Source organism: Vidua chalybeata, chromosome 11, assembly GCF_026979565.1.
Source record: "Vidua chalybeata isolate OUT-0048 chromosome 11, bVidCha1 merged haplotype, whole genome shotgun sequence".
Lineage (NCBI taxonomy): Eukaryota > Metazoa > Chordata > Aves > Passeriformes > Viduidae > Vidua > Vidua chalybeata.
The window spans coordinates 6,195,203-6,214,211 of NC_071540.1; positions in this window are offsets into that span (position 1 = coordinate 6,195,203).

Genomic DNA, 19,009 nt, shown 5'->3' on the forward strand with positions numbered 1-19,009 from the left:
TTACTTGTTAAAATATGCAGGGCAGGGTCCCACACTAAACAAGTTTCTCCATCTTTTTGTTACCTTTTCAAGCATTTTCTTCCATGTATCATATGTAAAACTTGCAGCCACTTTGTCCAAGGAAAGGAGTGCTTCAGGAGGCATTGCCTGTGCTTGAACTCATCCCATGCAAGGCAGGAGGTGTGCAGGTGCTCTCCTGGCATGCTTTACACATGCCCTGGGATCAGGTACCAGGTTGGAGGGATCTGTAGGGCTGGGAGGCCCAACCCCTTGTTCTACATGGGCCACAGTGAAAACCAGAGCTGGTGGCTGAAGGTTTGTTTGTCTGCCTATGCAGACATAAAATCTCCATAGATGGAGATTCTGCATCCTTTTTAGGAAAACTGTCCCTGTGCATAAATAGTCTTGCTGTGACTTTTTTTTTTCCTTTTAGCCCAGTTGGATTTCCTCTTCTGCAACTTGTGATTTTCTGTGACCCTTGCTTCTTGTTCTTTTGCTGAGACAAATCCCACCTATAACTTTGCCCTAGATGCTATAAAACAGCAGTTAAATTACCCCAAAACTGTCCTTCTCCAGGGTGAACCAATTTAGTATCCTCAAATTCTCCTCTCATGTCTCCAGTCCACTGGACTCTCCATTACAACTGAACTACATCTATAGCTATAAAATGAGTAATTTTGTCATTAAGATGACTGGCCTGTGGGATACTTGTAGCTCTGAGTAAATACACAACCATGTTTTTCTCTTTCATAAAATTACCCAAAAGCATTTGTGTAATAAGGATGCTAAAATTATCTTGATTATACTTGTTTATATCAATTCTCATCAGACACGATAAATATTAATGTAAGAATGAGTGTTAAGTAAATTGAGATGATCACAAAACAGCACTTTAAACCAGCATTATCATCCAGTGGATCACCCTGTCTACAAAGGATGGCAATAAAATGTATCAGTTGACCTCATAATTTGCTTTCATTTGTCTGTATTCTTTATGAAACTTGAAAACTGATATGAAATGTGGAATCAAGGCTTTGATTTATTAAGGTAGAATGGGTTCAACAAGTGCTATAAAGACCACTTGATTCTGATAGTTAAATTTTGTTTGTGTAAGACTCTCCAGGACAGCATGTGGCTCTCTGCTAACAATGTGTGTTTTTTGATTTTAGCAAGACAGTCAAGGAAAATTGAGATGAGGGAAACTGACAATTAGAAGGTGTTTAATGTTAAAAAAAATCCAACAAACCCAAAAGGAGGTTGTACAGAATTACAGCAGTAAGAGCTGCCTGAGTAACATCAGCTGATCTGGCAAGACCTTTCTTAGGAAAGAAAGGGAGCTTGGGAATTTAAGGGAGATGGTGAGTGAATGTGGATGGGTCTGCTAGCTCCATGAACTGACCCTTAGTGACACAGCTGCTGAGGCTCAAGTAAGGACTATGTGTGTGCACTGTAGTTTTTTTGCTGTTTGTTTTGTTGTTAGGTATTTGGTTTTTTAAAATTTCTTTCCTTGTATGCAGTGAGGTTAAACCCCGTGTTCTGGTTGTTTAACTGTGCTCTGAGAGGTGCCTCACTGGATCTCTTGAGAGGCTGAGTCTAAACAAGAGGCTATTGCAGAGAGTCCCAGGGTACTCTCTGAATTTCGGGGTAACCTCGAGTGCCCACTGAACTGGCTGTGCTGCTGACAAAGGGATCTCCAAACACGGATCTGGAGCTGGTGTGCAGGAAAGGTGCCTGTCATTAGACAGCACTTTGGCAGGGCCTTTAAGGCTCTGTGTGCTGCAACTCACCATTGCAGTGGTGAGTGCTGCAGTGCCGAGTGCTGCACTGCTGAGTGCTGTGGATGCACGGCTGGCACCAGCAGCTCGTGGCATCTTTCTGCTTGTACAAACACAAATTCCTGCACAAATGCAACAGACGAGAAGCTTTAGTGTTTCTTTCATGGGCTTTTTCTCTGCTGTTTTTTTTTCACTTCCTTGCAATCACTGATAGGTTTTCTGGGCCATGCCCAGATGATTAACTGCAGTTTAGCTCAAGGCTTCATAAAATGTGGCTTTCAAATGAGTTAGTGATAGATGAGTTACACCAGAGTGCTGTATGCAAAGCTAGGAGTGACAGCTCTTGCTACTACTTAGGATCGTATTAAAAAGAGAGCTGGAAATTTCTAATTTAGAGAGATTTAATTTAAGAGATTGTGTTTATTGCCCTGGCTGTGGGAAGCATGGTTCTTATTCCATCATCCTCTATCAGTCAGGCTACTTCCCCTTTAAATTGGTAGCCAAACTGCTGATTGATAATGAGGGAGGACAGGTGCTATTGTGTGAAACCAGGCAAACAAGTGCTGCTGAGATGAGAGCCCTGGGGATCCTCCGAGAGCAGCCCGAGCCTCCCAGGGGTGCTGTGCTTCTGAGCTTCTTCCTGTGTGTGACCCCAGGAGCCTGGACTTGGTGAGTCACACTATAGGTAGTGTGGAAAACACTTTTAACATGAGTTATTTTAATGAACATTGAGTATTGCCTGATTTATTTTTTTTCTTATGTGGTTCTCTTCCTTAATCCCTGCCCTGACTGGTGGTAGTGTTTCTCTATAGCAATGAGTAGCATGGACATGTTGGAAAAGTTGATAACTGCCTGTATATGCTGAGAGGTGAATAGGATATGAAACCCTTCTAACTTTGAAAGCAAAAGATAATCATTGTAGTAGGTGAAGAAATGGCACAACTCTTTGTGCATGAAAAAAAAAAACTAGAAGGATTTGGATTTCCCCATGTCAGAAGTTTGATGACAATAATTGTATTTAAAAAAATCCTCATTGGATGTATTCAGGCTTGTTGGGCTTCGTTATAGTCTTTTTTTGAAATATGCTAATTGTGATAATGTTAGTATCAGCCAAAGTGTTGCTGAAAGTTTTTGTCGATGTCTGTGGATTTATGATCATGAGGCACTGAACACCTGTTCTATGAATGATAGGAGGACTCTCTATGGTCTGACACTCGATTAACTTGGTCAAAATTTTGTGGGAAAACTGTTCAAGTGAGGATTCAAAATTATTTATTAGTTAGTGAATTCAAAGCACTTGATGTCTTTTTCTACCTTAGACTGTAAAAACAAGACCAGTTATGCTGTTAGCTGGACTTTGAAAATGCAAATAATTATGTAATTAAGAATGTGCTTCAGTCCTATTACACTATCCATAAAATTTCACAATCTTAAAAACAACATGTTTTAAAATATTTTACTAAATATAATTCATGTAACTGAATTTTATAGCCTACCAAGTTGTGCAATTAAGTAGTACATGACTATTTCTTACAATTAAAGATTGCAAGGTTCTTCCTACATACAATATGATATATTTAACAACTTTTTATGCTAAATAGTTGATATAGTTAATGTTGTAGTCACTTAATTCAATTTTAATTAGCCAAACACTAGTTTGAAAATGTGAGCTTTTCATTAACTGACATTGCTCATATTTTTGCTGCTTGTTTTCCCTGTAGTTCTTTCAAATTATGTATGTATAATGTGTTAACGTTCATGAAATGCATTTATCATTGAAGGCAATGCCAAAATTGGTGCAGAGTGAAGAGAAATATACTTGTGTGTTTTTTGACAAGTGTAGCTTGAGCCTGGGATGATTTAAAAAAAATTAAAAAACAATTTCTAAGCATTAACTGAGTACCTCTCCTGCAGAAAACTCCTCTGTTTTGGTTTTATCTTTCATAAATATAAAACCAAAGATGGCCTTTTGACAATTACAGGTGTCCAGGCTGAGATTCTGTCACTGAGTAGCCTTGAAATGCACAGAAACCAGGAAAGCTCTGTGGGAAGGGATTTACACCCTGAGCATGGATTCAGGAGAAGTATTTCATGAGGGACGGTTTCTAAAGGACTTCTATAATTTATTGTTTGATTCTGAATTATGAAACTGGGAAAAGGTGATATTAATTTGACTTTGTTATAATACTTGCTTTGCACTGTTAATCCTACTATCTATATAGCTGGGGAAAAGATACCAGCTGGTTATAGGCTAGAAATTACCATATTAATGTTTTATTTGTGTGGGAATATAGTTGTGTTAATTAATGTTTTGATGTGGTTACCAGCACTTAGTGGTCTCTGAATGTCTCCTGCTGACTTAGGGAAATTAGAAATATGCAGGTAGGAATGTGGTGGGGCCAGTTATACCATTTCTGCCCCAGTACTCAGGGGGAAATCCCACTTTATGAAGGGTGGTGGTGTGGACTTGTGCCATCAGGGAGAAACCTTCTGGTGAAGGATGGCTGGGGAAAAGTGGGAGGTGTTTAGCAGAAAGAGGGGATTTCAGCTGCTGTGCAGCTTGGCTCCAGCCAGGGCTGGCTGTCTCTCAGCACTGATGAGAATTACCTCACTTCATGAGAAGATCTCTAGGTGCCTGTCTTGCTGCAGAAGTGTATTTACAACTCACAGTCTAAAAGATACTACTTTTTTAAAGTCACAATTGGTTTAAATTTTTGTTTCTTAAAACTGCTGGAGCTTTTGTTTTAGTTTTTTTTTTTTTTTAATGCCAAGATCAGAGTAGGGACAGAGGCCCCCAAAATACAGTGAAGGGATATGTATGAAGAAAGTGGAATGATAGTCTTGATGCTGCAACTTATACTTTTGCTTTACTTTATCTCCCTTCCTTCCTATATAAATATTTTAATCCAATGGACAGACATTGTGCTTTTGCCATTGATATGGCAAAACTCCAGTTCTCCAGTTTACAGTCTGCAGATCTGAAAGAGTTAAATGTACCAGCACTCTGTAACCTAGATAAAAAAATATGCATTTTAATTTCTAATAAAAAAAAATCAAGCAGGTATGAATAGCAATAAAATTACTCAAAATGTTTAAATTGAAGGAAAACAATTGAAAATGGATTTAGAAATATAATGTTTAGTTAAGCAAGCTATAATGTTCTGTTATTTTAATCAGTATTGTGAAGCAATTTAAACTATGCTGGAAGAGAATTCTTATGTTTTAACATATAATTCTCTCCTTCCCCCAAACAGTCACCAAAAATTCCTTAATGTTTCAGTCATATTCTATGGCCCTTGGCAATAGCAGCCTCTTCGTGCAAAGGTTTTCAGTTTTTTGATCTGTTTGCTGGCTGGCCCTAGTACAGCCAGCCCTGGACAGAGCAGCCAAATGGACCTCCAGGCTATCACATGAACAAACAAGATGCTTTACGTAAGACTTGGAACAAGAAATAAACAACAAAGCCACTACCAGAATTAGCATCTAGAGAGAGATGCAGAGTGTTGGCTGTACAGGAGAAGTCTTGATTCAGCATTTCCTCTGTCCCCACCTGCCTGGTGGGGTAATTGGGGTTCACTGCTGTGCAAGGAGCAAAGGCTGAAACCTTGGCTCTGCTGCTGTGCAGATACCTGGAGAAAGATCAGGACTTGAGACAGGAAGAAGAGGATTGGCAATTTCTCGAGTCCCCTCCAGCCCTGGTTCTCTGATAACAGCTGACACTCAGTGCTGACACTCTCTTCTGTGTAACCAAAACCTTGGGATGTTTAAACGTGTGTGAATTGGTTCAGAGGGACCCCTTTGCTTTAGATGCTTGCCTGGAAAATATGTAGGCATATTTCCAGCCATAATTCTGATTTTTTGTGATGTTTTTTGGTTCTTTCACCTGCAGTGAGTGAAGTAGGTCTTGCCAGTTGTCTGTGCGGCTTCTTCATGGGAGACTTTAACACAACTTGTCTCTTTGTCCTCTACCTTTTTCCACTTCAGATTGTAGGCTTGACACTACTGGCTGTACTTCTTTGAGGACAGTGCAAAACTCCTGATTTTTTAGCACAAATGTTTGCACTCTTCCCTCGACAGCAGAGAATAAGTATTTGCTTCCTCTCTGGAAGTGGATTTAGAGGTTTATCTCTCCCTCTCTCTCTGAGAGGCTCAGGTCTTGGAGGAGCCGGGGTGTCTGTGCTCAGCCAGTCTGGGGACACTGCTCTGGCGTGGGCACTGGGTCTGTCTTGCCCACGGGCCCTTGTGGAGGAGCTGCTGTGGCTGCCAGGTTGTGTCCAGCAGCTGAGTGCGTGCTGAGGGCCAGGACGCCGCGCTGGCCCGGAGGCACCGCTGTGCGCAGCGCTCTCCCCTCCGTGGCCTCCTCCTCCTCCCTCCATATGGGACTGTGGGCAAAGGAGTCTCCCATGCTGACCCCAGCTTTACCTCACAATTGTTTCTGTCTGTTCATTTAAATTCCTAAAGAAGTGCAGAGAAAAGAGAAGATGCTGCCCTGTGTCTGTGGAGCACCAGCCTAGCAGCCCTTGGCTTTGCTGGGATCCTGTGGTACTGCTCCAAAGGGATTCCTCAGGAGAGAAGCCACATTGGTGATAAATCACCCTGCCTGAGGCTGCTGAAGAAGGAAAGAGGGGGAGAAAGGAAACACTTTGCCCTGCCTTTTATTTTCAGGGTGGCTGGTTTGTGGGATGAGAGCTGTGGCTTGCACAGGGACGTTTGTCCCCTTAATCATCCAATTCTCCTAAGAGGGAGCTTCGCACCGCGGACACTTCCAGGCACACCGGCCAAACAGCACGCACGGGGACACCTTGATGTTCTGTGTGCAGCCCCTGCCACTTCTAAACAAGCTTTTTTGCTATTTAGAACGTGTTTATTAAAGAAGATTTGGGCTTTAGAATAGGTACTAAATCTCTGCAATGTGCTGAATTCCCATTCTGTGAGACTCCAGTGCAAGCGCTGAACTGAGGGGAGGCGGGTGAACTTAAATTAACCCAGGAGAGGAGGGTGAATGCTGCTTTCAAGCAGCAGATGCTGCAGCACCAAATAAGCATATTGCACAATAAATAGCAGTCATGGCTTTAATTAGGAATTCAATTGAAGTTGGAAACCACTTGCCTACAGTAAAATTGTCCTATTTAACATTTCTATCAACATATTTTTTTATCATTGGCATTGTTGCTTTTAATTTAACTTTCAATTTTAACTTTCAATGTAATAGATAAAATCTTTTTTAAACACTGCATTAATAGTTCTTTCTCATGCATCTATCTTGATCTTGTATTTAAATCACAGACACTGAACAAATCAGGGCAAAAAAATAGACACATCTTTCAACTAACTGTCCAAAACTTGGAATACCTGTGCTTTTGGATCACTAGATCTATTTGGAGCTCCAGGAATGTGTGCTTAGCACACACACGCATGCAAAATGCTCTCTCTGAAAGCTCTGATCTGGTGGATTGGGAAGCAGTTGAAAGGTGACAACCTGTCAATATGTGACTCAGAATTAGAAGAATATGGGCTTCACTTCCAAACAGCAAACACAGGCTAACTTTAGGTATTGAGCTTCCTAAAATGTAAGAGTTCAAGGAGGAAAAACTGCTTGCTTTGTTACACCAGTGTGCTTGTAGTTCATCTACTGCAACTGTAATTGCTGGTTAACTTAGAGGATTAGCTGTTAATTGTGCTGGCAGGCTGGAGAAGCTTTCTGCATTTTAGTTGGGGATCTGTGCATGATAGGTGATTCCTAGTGCCCTTAGAGGCACTTTGTAACGATGGTGTTGTGTGTAAGATGGGGCAGATGATCTGCTAGTGGGAATCTCTGGATCTGTCCATGGAAATGTTGAAGTGGGAGAGGCTAAGCAAAATCCCCTCCGTGCACCTCCCACTCCCAAAACTGTAGTGTACTTGCTGACAAATAAATACATATCAATTATGTAAATATACCTCTAAAAAAATCATAAAGCCTTTACTATCAGAATAGTGCCACAGTTTTGAAATGTGGATATGTTACAAGGAAGAACTTCTGAAGCACTTGCAGACAAAAAAGGCAAACAATCTTATGAAATCAGTCAATCTTCCCAGTTCAGAAGAGACTAACTTCTGCTAGCCCCAAGTTCCTTGTTATTTCACTCAGGGGAATTCTTTCCTGGTACAAGACCTGATTTGTAGTAATCCTGGGAATGTAAGCAAGAGACACCAATCCAACTTTTGTGATAATTTAATACCTACAATAATACCTTTATCCTCCCATCAGATGTGGGCAGTCTGTATTGTAACAGAGGGAAGAGGAAAAACAAACCAAACCCGCTAAACCCTGCAAAGCAGAGTTTTGCCCTACCCCAAATCTCTGGGGGTGGTCAAGCAGAAACTGTGCAGAGTAGGGGCTGTAGCTGGGCCTTGCTAGCTGGGTTGAGATTTCAGACTGATAAAAGTATGTTAAGTTGTAGACATTCATTTATTCCTACTCTGGTTAGGAAATATCTTTTCAAAGTCTAGATTACGCAAGCAATGTTTGTGCTAAGCTGAAATTCAACCAGCATGGAGCTGGATGTAAACTGCCCTGGGAAAAAGGATATATTAGTGAATATATTAACAAAAAAAAAAAAAAAAAAAAAAAGTAGTACTGAAGAACCTACCTGATAATGTGACTTCAATTATTGTTGAAAAAATAGATTAAGATAAAAAGAAGCAGCAAAAAGTTCTTCCTGGTCTAGTGAACTCTGAATTTTTTTACTAACTTATGGGGAGTTAGACTTCAGGAGGCAGCTTCTCTGTGCATTGACATACAATGTACCTCAAGCTTTCTTAAACTCTAATACAGCTTGAATTCACTTGTCAGAAGTTGAGAAAGTGGTGGCTTTCCAAATCTGTGTAGTTTCAAGCAATGAGTCATAATCAATAAACTATTCCCAGAACTATAGTTAGGAAGGGAATTAAAAACAAAGTGAAATCACACAGGAATTAAGGAAATAACTTTAAAAAGAACTTTAGCTGACAGGATATTGGCTACTGATACTATATTTTCTTATTTGAGTAAATAATGTGTGGAGTTTGGTGTGGTTTAAGTAAGTATAAATTATTTTCCAGTGGAAGGAAGCTTTGAATTTGGTGGGGTGTTTTTTTCCCCATTTGAGATTTACCTTTTGGGGTGATTAATTTTTTGGTAATTTCTTTTGAAAACACAAAATTCTGATTTCATGTTTTGCCAAAGGAATGCTTTCCAGAGAAACTGTTCTCTTTCTGTTCTCTTTCTATAGAAAAAAAAAATATTTGATGACATTTATGAAGAAGTAGTTTTGGGAGGGGTTTCTGAGCCTCATTTTGTGATCTTTTTGCAAGGTACTTTGAGATTTAAATACTGCAATGTATTTGTTTTTAGTGACTGAGGTTTTCTTGCATAACTGGAAATGATTTCTCTGCAAGGCATATGCAGACTGAGAGGTGGCTATGGTGAGATTGTGAATGGGGAGAAACCTGACCAGAGTATGGGACAAATCCTGTTAAAATATACATGATACATGTAGTCTTGCAAATAAAACCAAATCAAATTCAATTCCTGAATGACATCTGTCACACAGGTTAGAATCAGGATATCACCTTTCCCAGTTCCTTTCTGTGGGTGATTTTGGATTTTGTCATTTTAAAAATCTCAAGGAGAGTGCTTTGGATGTGATCTCTTTATACCCTCCATATTCCATTCTAAGTATGACCAGGATTAATATAACATATGCAAACTAAATCCAGGCTATTGCATTTACCAACACTGAATTTTTATGAAGATAGGGTAGCTCTTTGATAATCCTCCCTGGCTTTTATTTGCTTTCCTTTTTAATATTTCAATGAAAAAAAATATTTGTTACCATTTGTTATTTTGCAATTTATTTTTGTAAAAGTCCATTTGTGTTGTGTTTGGCCAGAGAGTTACTGTAACTTGCTCCAAATTGCTGTCCTCCTGGAGCAATCCATGGAAATGTGTTGCTATTGTGTTAGTACCAAACTATTTCATATCTAGAAGACTCAAATCACAGGGACAAATGCAATATTTTTCTTTGCTCGACTTCTGTCTAATGAGCTCTGCTGTTGGGCAATTGGAGATCTCCATTCTAGCCCTCTTTCTTGCTAGTTCCTGTGTGACTGAGTGCATGAATTCTTAATATTCCCATTTCCCCATCTGTAAAATGGGAATTTTTATACTTTCCAGCTCTATAAAATTTATAATGCAATTAATAGGATATTGACAGAGCAGTCTGAGACCTCAGGTGGTAGGCACTATATGTAAACATTTTGACAGTTTTATTATTTCTTCCAGCTTAAAAATAGAAAGGTTTAGGAATCACATTTGGAAGAAGCTAAGAGTTTTGTGGCTGTTGCCAATAGAAGTACTTGGCCCATCTCTCTTCCTATTTCAAAAAAGTTGCCTTGACTTGCAACTATTTAAAATATAGTCCTCTTTCACATAATCTTTTCAGCATTTTTTTTAATAGAAAAGTCATTATTTCTTGGAGAAACAAAATAAAAGCAAAAAATAATTCTGTGTGTTTTAGACCTAATATTTCTGTAATTTTGACCTATTAAAGTTCAGTGCAATGCCTTATATTTGTTAGGAATAACAGTGGCTAGCCCAAAGGATCAGAAGTAAGAATAATGTTTCTCACTATTCTTTTCAGCTGACCTTTTGCTTAGCTGTGAGCTAAGGTCATTTTCACTCTTGGCTGGGCTTCCTTGACAGCTAAGATGGCTTCTTCATGAAGATACTGAGATAAACTGGGGCCGTGCATTCATTCACATTGCTAAAACCACTTCATCAAATACTGCTTCTATATAAAATACTCCCCATCTAATCAAGAAAACATCAAAATCCTGCAAAGTGCCCTTGTTAATCCTGTCACTTACCACCTAGACCATTTTTCAAGATGATTTAATTAGCAAAGTAAAAGAACGTGCTATTCTTCCAGCATTATTCACACAAGTTAAGATATAAATAACTTGCATAAACTAGTAGAAAATACATGCAAATGTAACACTGACATTTAAAAGCAAAGATATATCCTACAGTCAGACGTGTTCTGATTTTCTGCCAATATCACCAGAGCCCCAAAAGCCACAGTGAGAGGTCTACCTTTGCTAATTTTCAATCAGAGTTGGAGTGAAAAAGATCTGCCAGTGGAAAGAGCTACACACAGCAAAAACGCAGTTAGGTCTTTATTTTTACCAGATCCAAAATGGCTTTCTGATACCAAGAACTCTAAATGTTCCAGAGAAAAGGAAAAAGCTAGAGGAGATAAATACATGCCAAAAATAAGAAGTGCAGGTGTTGTGTGCTCTATGCATATATGCTAACCCATAAAAATTGGCTTAGCAAAGGCAAACCAAAAATAGCAGCAAGAACCCATGATGCTACTCTAGATTAACCCTAGAAGCAATTCCCCCTCTTCAATAAAGTGTAGACTTACTGGAGGTAATTGTCAGCATATTCTTTATTACTGCTTCATAGTTATAATATCAGAGTGCTCCTAAGGTATAATTAAAGATTTACCTAGATTTATGAGACTTTATCATCACCAACAGGGTTAAAGAATGCCAGGGAGACCCATTGTGTGAGGGTTTTGCTCAGCAGTTTCCACAGCAGTGAGGGTATTGTGGAATTACTTCGGTGCTTTAGAAAAGCTTGACTGCTTGGCACTAATGTAAGGGGCATTATTAGAGAGGGGACGGTATCTGCGTGTTAGGCCAACTGTGCACCTTTCCTTTTCTGGAAAGGAGAAAAGTGGGGGGGGGGGGAAAGGAATCAGAAGCCAACAGAAGGGGATGGATGTCCTCTGAAGAGTGGAAATTAAGTAGGAAGTAACAGTTATCATTTATAACGATGACAATAATGATATGCTGGAAAGTTGTCAGTGTCCACACAGCCCTCTCCATTTCCTTAATACTGATATCCTTGGTGATGGATCTGTGCTCTCCCACCTGAATTCTACACAGCCCACACTTTTAAATGTTAACTAAACAGTGCTGAATGTTGGAGGCTTCCAGATGTTACAATATTTATTACATAACCATTCACTGAATGTATTTAGCAAGCATAGAGGATAGGATGAGCCTGGAAATCCTGGAAGGGATAGAAACAATCTGTGGTGGTATTTTAAGACATTATGATACCTTACCTTCCAGTTTATGATGTACAGGATCAAGTTGCAAAGCCAAACCTGACTTTGATTAGTACTTTATTCTTCAGAGGGTATCTGAGGCTGAGAGATCAGAAATCACTGTTAAGGACTCACAGTTTGACTTTCTCTTAGCTGCATTTAAGCATATTAAAAAGTGATAAGACATTAGAATAGAAACATGGTTCCTATATTAATGGCAAATTCTTTGCTGATGAATTGTATCTGAATTTGCCAATGGTTCCATAGATAGATCTTGTTAGAAATTGCTCACTTCTCCCATATTCACAGTCTGTGTTGCCGTGGGAGTTTATAGAGGGCAAAGGATGAAATTTGTAGCTGAGTTAAATATAATACTCAGTTCTGCACCTGGTCTGGAAACACTAATTGGTTATCTTGCCCTCTAATATTAGTCTTTTGCAGTATGAATCTTTGATCCTTTGGGCAAACATTTCAGTTTCTGTTTGCTAAGGAAAGGTTTCATTCTGTGCATACAGTACATGGGTGCCTACTTCTTATCACATTCACTGCGAGAGTGTAGAAAAGCTAATATTCGTGGCACGTAAATTGCTTCTCTTATTGCAACTCTCACATCCTGTTCCTTCCTTCTTTGCAAATTTAGAGTTGAAGCCGTAATAGAAATTTCAGTCATGTGAAAAGGATCTAAGGTAGAAGAATATCTTCTATGGGATGGATTGCCATTTTGAAAAAATGAGATAAAGGGAGTCTAAAGAAAATAAATATAAAACAATATGATTATGTTACTTTGTGCTGCTTTCCTAGAAACAACTTACCTTTAAAACTGCTTGAACTAAAGAACCTGTAGGACTTTGAGCACTTTGACAGGAGTCTGCTGACTCCTGTAAGACCATTGCAGCCTCACATGTAAACACTCGACTTTTAGAAAATGCTGGAAGTTTAAGCTACTCATTCAAACTGTATGGTGTTTGTTGGTGTTGCCTGGCACATATGTGTTTTTTCTAGCTCCCTGATCATGTAATCATTTTTTTTTTCCTATGGGATTTTGCCCCACCCCACTTCTAGACAGCAGCATGAACTGTTTTCTGGACATAAACTCAGGCACAATATCAAGTAATTGTCTGCAAGGCAGTTATCCTTGCCTTAGTGGCTCTAACTGTTGGAAGTTATTATCAATATCACTTGTTACTGCAAGGAGAGAAAAGACATGGCTAAACCATGAGAATAAATAATGTGCAAGAAAACTCAATCACAAATCCTTCTGCTCAGCATGGAATGTACAGGGCCTGAATAGCAGAATTCCTAAGCTCTTCCAGCGGTGGATCAAGTTGATCAGGCAGTGATTACATATGCAGATCTGGAAGCTAGAGCATGTGGGCAGGAGACAAGAAGCTTTGACTTATGCCCCAGACTTATTCAAGGGCTTTGCTGCTTTGCAAAGTGGGATAAGTAGCATTGTCCATCTCCCTGTGGAGAAACACCATTAGTAATTTTGAGGCATGCATATACTAGATGTCAAAGCAACTCAGCATTCCTTGGAGCAAATGCATCAGAGGCAGAAAGTGAAATGGAGAGCTGAAAAGGTATTCTTGAAATAGCTCCTCTTTCCCTGAGTTGTGGTGCCCCCCACATACTGCATGAGGCAGGGCTTGTGTGAACAGTAATAATATAATTAAAGACAGTTTATGTTACACTTAAAAAGAAAGCAGATTTGAAGTCATATGGACCACCTAATTTTAGTATTTCCTATCTTGTAAGTGCTTAACTTTCATAAAATAAATCACAATCTCTCAATAGTCTTAGTGTAATTTCCTGGGATTTTTTTTTGTTGTTGTTGTTCAAGAAGGAGGGAATGAAAAAAATTCTATTTTGTGCAGCCTTAACAGCTCTCATCAGGCATATGATTTGACTCTGATTTCTCAGGACAGATTTAAACTATTTGAATGACATGACTTTTTAAGTTACTGGCAGCAGGGAAAGGTTCTTGTCTTGGAAAGGGTGGGCTGTGGCAGCTCTGCACTGAACCGGGAACCCAGGCCAGATTGTGTATGCAAGCTCATGCTCTCTTGGCTCTGTGTACCTCCCCATGCTGGAGGAAACTTCTCTGCTGGTGGGGACACAGAGGTGGAGGATGTGTGAGAAAATCCTATTAAATACAGGCTTTGTTCCCCTGCAGGACATGTGTGTATTACTGCTCTATTGGCTGTGGGGTGATTTGGCCTCTTAAAATGTTCATTTTCCAGCAGTACTGGGAATTCTGTGAAAATCCTGTAGAGAGTCAAGAGCAGGAAGGAAACTCTTTGTAGGAGGGAGGGAATTAAGTGCAAGCTGCAACCAGTTTTTTCCCCCTGCACTAAAGAAATAGTGGAAGAACTTCCTTAGCTTCAGCAATTTCTCCATGTCATACTTTGAAAACTGAATGGAAAGAAAGGGTTTGTAAGAATGTTTCTAAAGACAGGGGGAAAAAAAAGAGTATTTTAAAATGCAAGGTGGAAACTGAAAGGGAGTTCCTAACTGCCTTTGATAGAAAAATTCACAACTGTATCTTAGGTAGAAGTCTGCATTTTTAGAGTTTAAATTCAAACCAACAGCTTGTTCTCTTATTTCTATTTTCATGTGGATTTTTTTCAAGATTTTCAAAGTGTGCTAAGAAGATTGCTCAGTCCTAAATGTGTTTATTCTTATACAAAAATGATTTTGACCTGTGTTACTAAGGAAGCAGAAGGCAGAAAGGTTTAGACTATTAAATGTATCCTGGTCCATAATTTTCACTGATTTAACAGATGGTAAGATTTCAGTAGAGGTTATAAACCTGTAGGCTTTGACTCCTACAGACTTTCTGCATGCTATGGCTCCTACACTGTAAAACCTTGGCTGCAAGGTACTATTTAGTATGCCCAGTGATGGGAAGTTCTTCTAGAGGAAAATCTATAAGAATGAGGCCTGAGAAGCTTATTTCATATTTTTTGTTTCCTTGTTTGTTTTTTAATAGCATTGTATTAGGTAACTTGAAGTCTTTGGGCTTGCAACAGTCGCTGGCTTTGTTTCTTGTGTCCTGTGTTGTCATATTCCTCTTTTCATGTTATTATGGCTTACCATTATGAGATATGTTGGTGTGGCTTGCCAAATGCTGTCAGAAGGTCTGTTCTGTGCTCAGCAAATAAATGGTTCATATGATATAATGACTTGAAATCCACATGAGAAGTACCTTCTAACACTTACAGGTGTTCTCTTAGCAATAAAATGCCTTAAAAATCAAGTATACATCAAAACTTAAGCCATGTCATTTTCCTGAGCAAACAGAACTTAACAGCTCTCCAGAAGGGAACAGTGACTTCCATCAAGTAATGCATTTGTATATTAAGACTTTTCTTTTGTAGTATAATCAAGCTAAACTAAAACTGGACGCCTCTTAGCCTAATTTCTTCTGGAAAAAAACATGCACAGTCACACAGCCTGCTTGGTTCTGTGAGGTCTTCCATTCTTAGATACCTGGGACACTGGGGTTCAAAAGCCAACAGATGGATGCTGACTTTAGGGTATTGATTTCCCATGAGCTCCAGGTAATCAGACAGGTAGAGTCTCATAGTCCTCACCAGAGGGAGAAATTTTAGATGGTATTCATGTCTTATTATAGAGCAGAGTACTTACATGGGAAGTCCTGCTAAATATCCCAGCAAAGGGAGAGCCTGGGATGGGCCTTGCATCTTCATAGATTTCATAGTTAAGACTCCAAGACACAAATCTACTGGAAACAGTGTTCTGGAGCTATTTGTTCACTTTGAATTGTGAGATTATGGTGTTCTATGACCTCTCTAGTGAATGCTACTGGACATATGGTTGACATTGCACATTTCTCTATGTGTGTGTGTTTCATAATGATATGATGCTCTTGTCTCTCTGATGTCTAAATCATCCCTTTCCCAAGCTAAAAAGTTGGTTTTTTTAGGAGTTACCTGCTATAGCAGTGTTTCCAGGAAGGGATTCTAAGAAAGATGTTTTTGAAGCAGAATACTGAATTGCTATCAAAGTGACTTTTCAACCACCTGCTGTTACAAACTGTCTCCCAGGGTTCCTGGATTCAGAGATGCCATGTGCTTCCCTGGCAGCTCATGACTGAGAGTGGCTGATGGGGAAGGACAGCTGAAGGAAGTTTAGGTTCTTCAAAAATGACCTTTGTAATGAGGATGTGGTGTAGGAGGTAGAAGTAGCCTTCAGAACTGGGAATGTAAGGATGAGGGTGAGGTGAGACCAGCAAGAAGATTTAGGGACATCGTGGCCTGGACAGAGCTGGGGCACAGGAAACAATTTTAGCAACTGTATATAAAAATGTTTGTGATAATTAAAACTCTACTGTCATCCACAGTAGGAACAGTAAAACATGAGGGCTTGGGCAAGCAGGACTAGGCTACTGCTGAAATACTCCATTCCTCTTAAATGCTGGTAAGTGTTTTTAATTCTGTTCCAGCCAGGTTAGTTATGAGCTCAGTGATATCCAGCTGTATAGGAACACGTGGCCAGTCCTGTCATCTCTCACCTTAATGAGCACTGAAAGCCAATAACTAGAAATTCTACCCAGTGCTCAGCATAGCAGTTCATTATATAAGTTCTACATATAGTTAAATTAATAGCTTAGTTGACAAGAAGGTGACATAGCTCAACTTATTTTTTAAATTGCTTAGCTTTATCACTCTATTGAACAGATTGTTCAAGTATTTATAGAATACTGTGCTATAGCCAATGTGATCTGCAATTAAGGCAAAAATGGTCAAGTAAAATGACATGATCAAGCAGTTTAAAATGAATTGACCTCTGATTGCCATCAAACAACCAGAGGTTGAGCCTTGAACCACAAAATTGCTATCTTTAATTCTTTAAGGAAATTGGGTGCTGGGACTGAAATATGTTTTGACTGAAACTTTAGGAAAGGGAAAAAAAAAGTGATGTTATCAGACCAGGAACTTTGTTACTTTCCATTGTGGTTTAACATGTTGCTCAGTTTCAGTGAGATGACCTTTTGGAAAAAGCTGTAAACCTTACAGAAATTACAGTTGTTGAAGTACTAAGCCACAGACCTTGCCACCTTGAAGAGGTCACGTTCCTGAAATGTACAGAGTTTAAATTTTGGTTTAAAGGGAGAAAGTATTTAATGGAAAATTAATGGAAATTCATGGAAAACTGTCTGATTGAATGGTCTAAGACTTTGCCCCTAGGACTTTTGGTCTTCCAATACTTTAATTTCAGTCCTGAAGGAATGTGGAAATTGTCTCCTTCTGTTCAGACCTATCTCAGAGAACATGATTTCAGAAAAAAACCCAAACAAAACTAACCAAACAAAAAGCAAAAAAAAAAACAAAAATCTTTAGCAGAAGGATTTTTGTATATTTTCATTTTATGTGGAGCTAAACAATCTCTTGCTTTTGGAACCACAGGTGAAAAGAGAAGTATGAAATAAATGCATATAAAAGAATAAGGCCCAGGTTCAGTGAACTCAAATACTTCAGGTTCTACTAAACCTCTACTAAAACACTTACTTTTAGAACTATGATCAAAACATCTAAAGTGACTTGTTTTTCCTTTCCTCTCAGGAAACTTGTTTAAATCCACAGTGTGATTTTTTTTGTTTGTTTGGCTTTTTCCTTCCAACTTCCCTTTCACATAGGTGCTTTATTTTGAAAAGGAACACTTCATGAACAGTTATTTAATTGATTCTGGTAAGCAATTGTGTCCTGGGGAGTCTTGTCCATCATCACCTTTGGCAAACTTATTGGTTCTCAGAAGGAGAGCTGGAAAAGTAATACAGAGCTAGAGGAAAAAAAATGTAGAAATTGAAGAATGCGTGTTCAGAGGAGCCTTTGAACAGCAAAAAGAGGAAAATTTTCCCAGAGAAAACCTCAACCAAGTGACTTAGCTGCCACTGATAACACTGGTAATGCTTAGGCTAGAGAGCTTCTGGCAGGGGAGGTTTTGTATCACTGGAATCAGCTGGACATTGTGGTTGGAATGCTCTCACCCTCTACAACAGCTTTCACAACACAGTCAGTTCTACATTCTGTTCTCAGGTATGCTGATGCTGAAAATTCCTGTAATTTAGAAAACAGCTTTATATGTTTCTGTTGCTAAGATGGTCAAATATTCCCTCCGTTTGAAAAACACCTGGGCATTATTGTCCAAGCAATACATCATGTTTCAGATTGAAAGCTCAACTGTTTCAAGCAAACTACTCCACAAGCTGCATTGTTTTAATTCATTTGGAGGTTCATCAGGCTTTTTTTATTCTTAGTTTAGTTTAAAAGTTCTTGAAAAAGAGGTCTAGTACTGCTAGCACTTCCCTCTAACACAGCAGACTATGTCTTGTTTCCCAATAACTACAGATTCTGATGTTGCCAGGAAATATTTCCAGCAGATTTTGTAATAGAGGGTGTCCACTGGAGATGGGAAACAAAGATACAGGAATATCTGACATCAGTCTTGGCCAGAGCATCTGGTTCTGTTTGTAACTGGCTGCTGCTGGATAGAGCAGAATTCATCAGCAGAAGATGAAATGCTGCAGAGCAGGATTTGGACAGCGTGCGGTCCTTGCTGCCATACTCCAAATCATCCTCAAGCTCATGTCCCCATGCTCCTCTCAATGCCCTGGCTTGCTCTTCTTTCCAGTGGTATTTTGAGGTGAAATGTGAGGAAGAAGAGGTGTTACACACATTCTTCTACTGCTCACAGCAGAATAACAGATTTTATCATTGGGTGTCTTGGTTTGCAGCTCAAGCTAATAGCACTGCATGAATCCCTGCAGCTCTCCTCACCCCTGCCTGGCATCCAGGAGCCTTTGAAAGGCTTTTTGTGTTGCTTTTTGACAGGGGAAATTTGTGGGAGGGAGAACTTTTTGCTGCCGGGGGTGGCAGGGCAAATTTAGCTTAGCAGTTCACCTTAATTGAGCCTGCTGGTGCCTGCTGTGCACTAAAACTTCAAATTTGATCTGGTCAGCATGGCTGCATAGGTGGTTTGAAGTTGGATTTATCCAGCAATGGAAACTGTCTCCACCAATGAAAGGAACAGTCTGTGAGCCTAGTGGTCTGTGACAGCCTGGAACTCCAAATT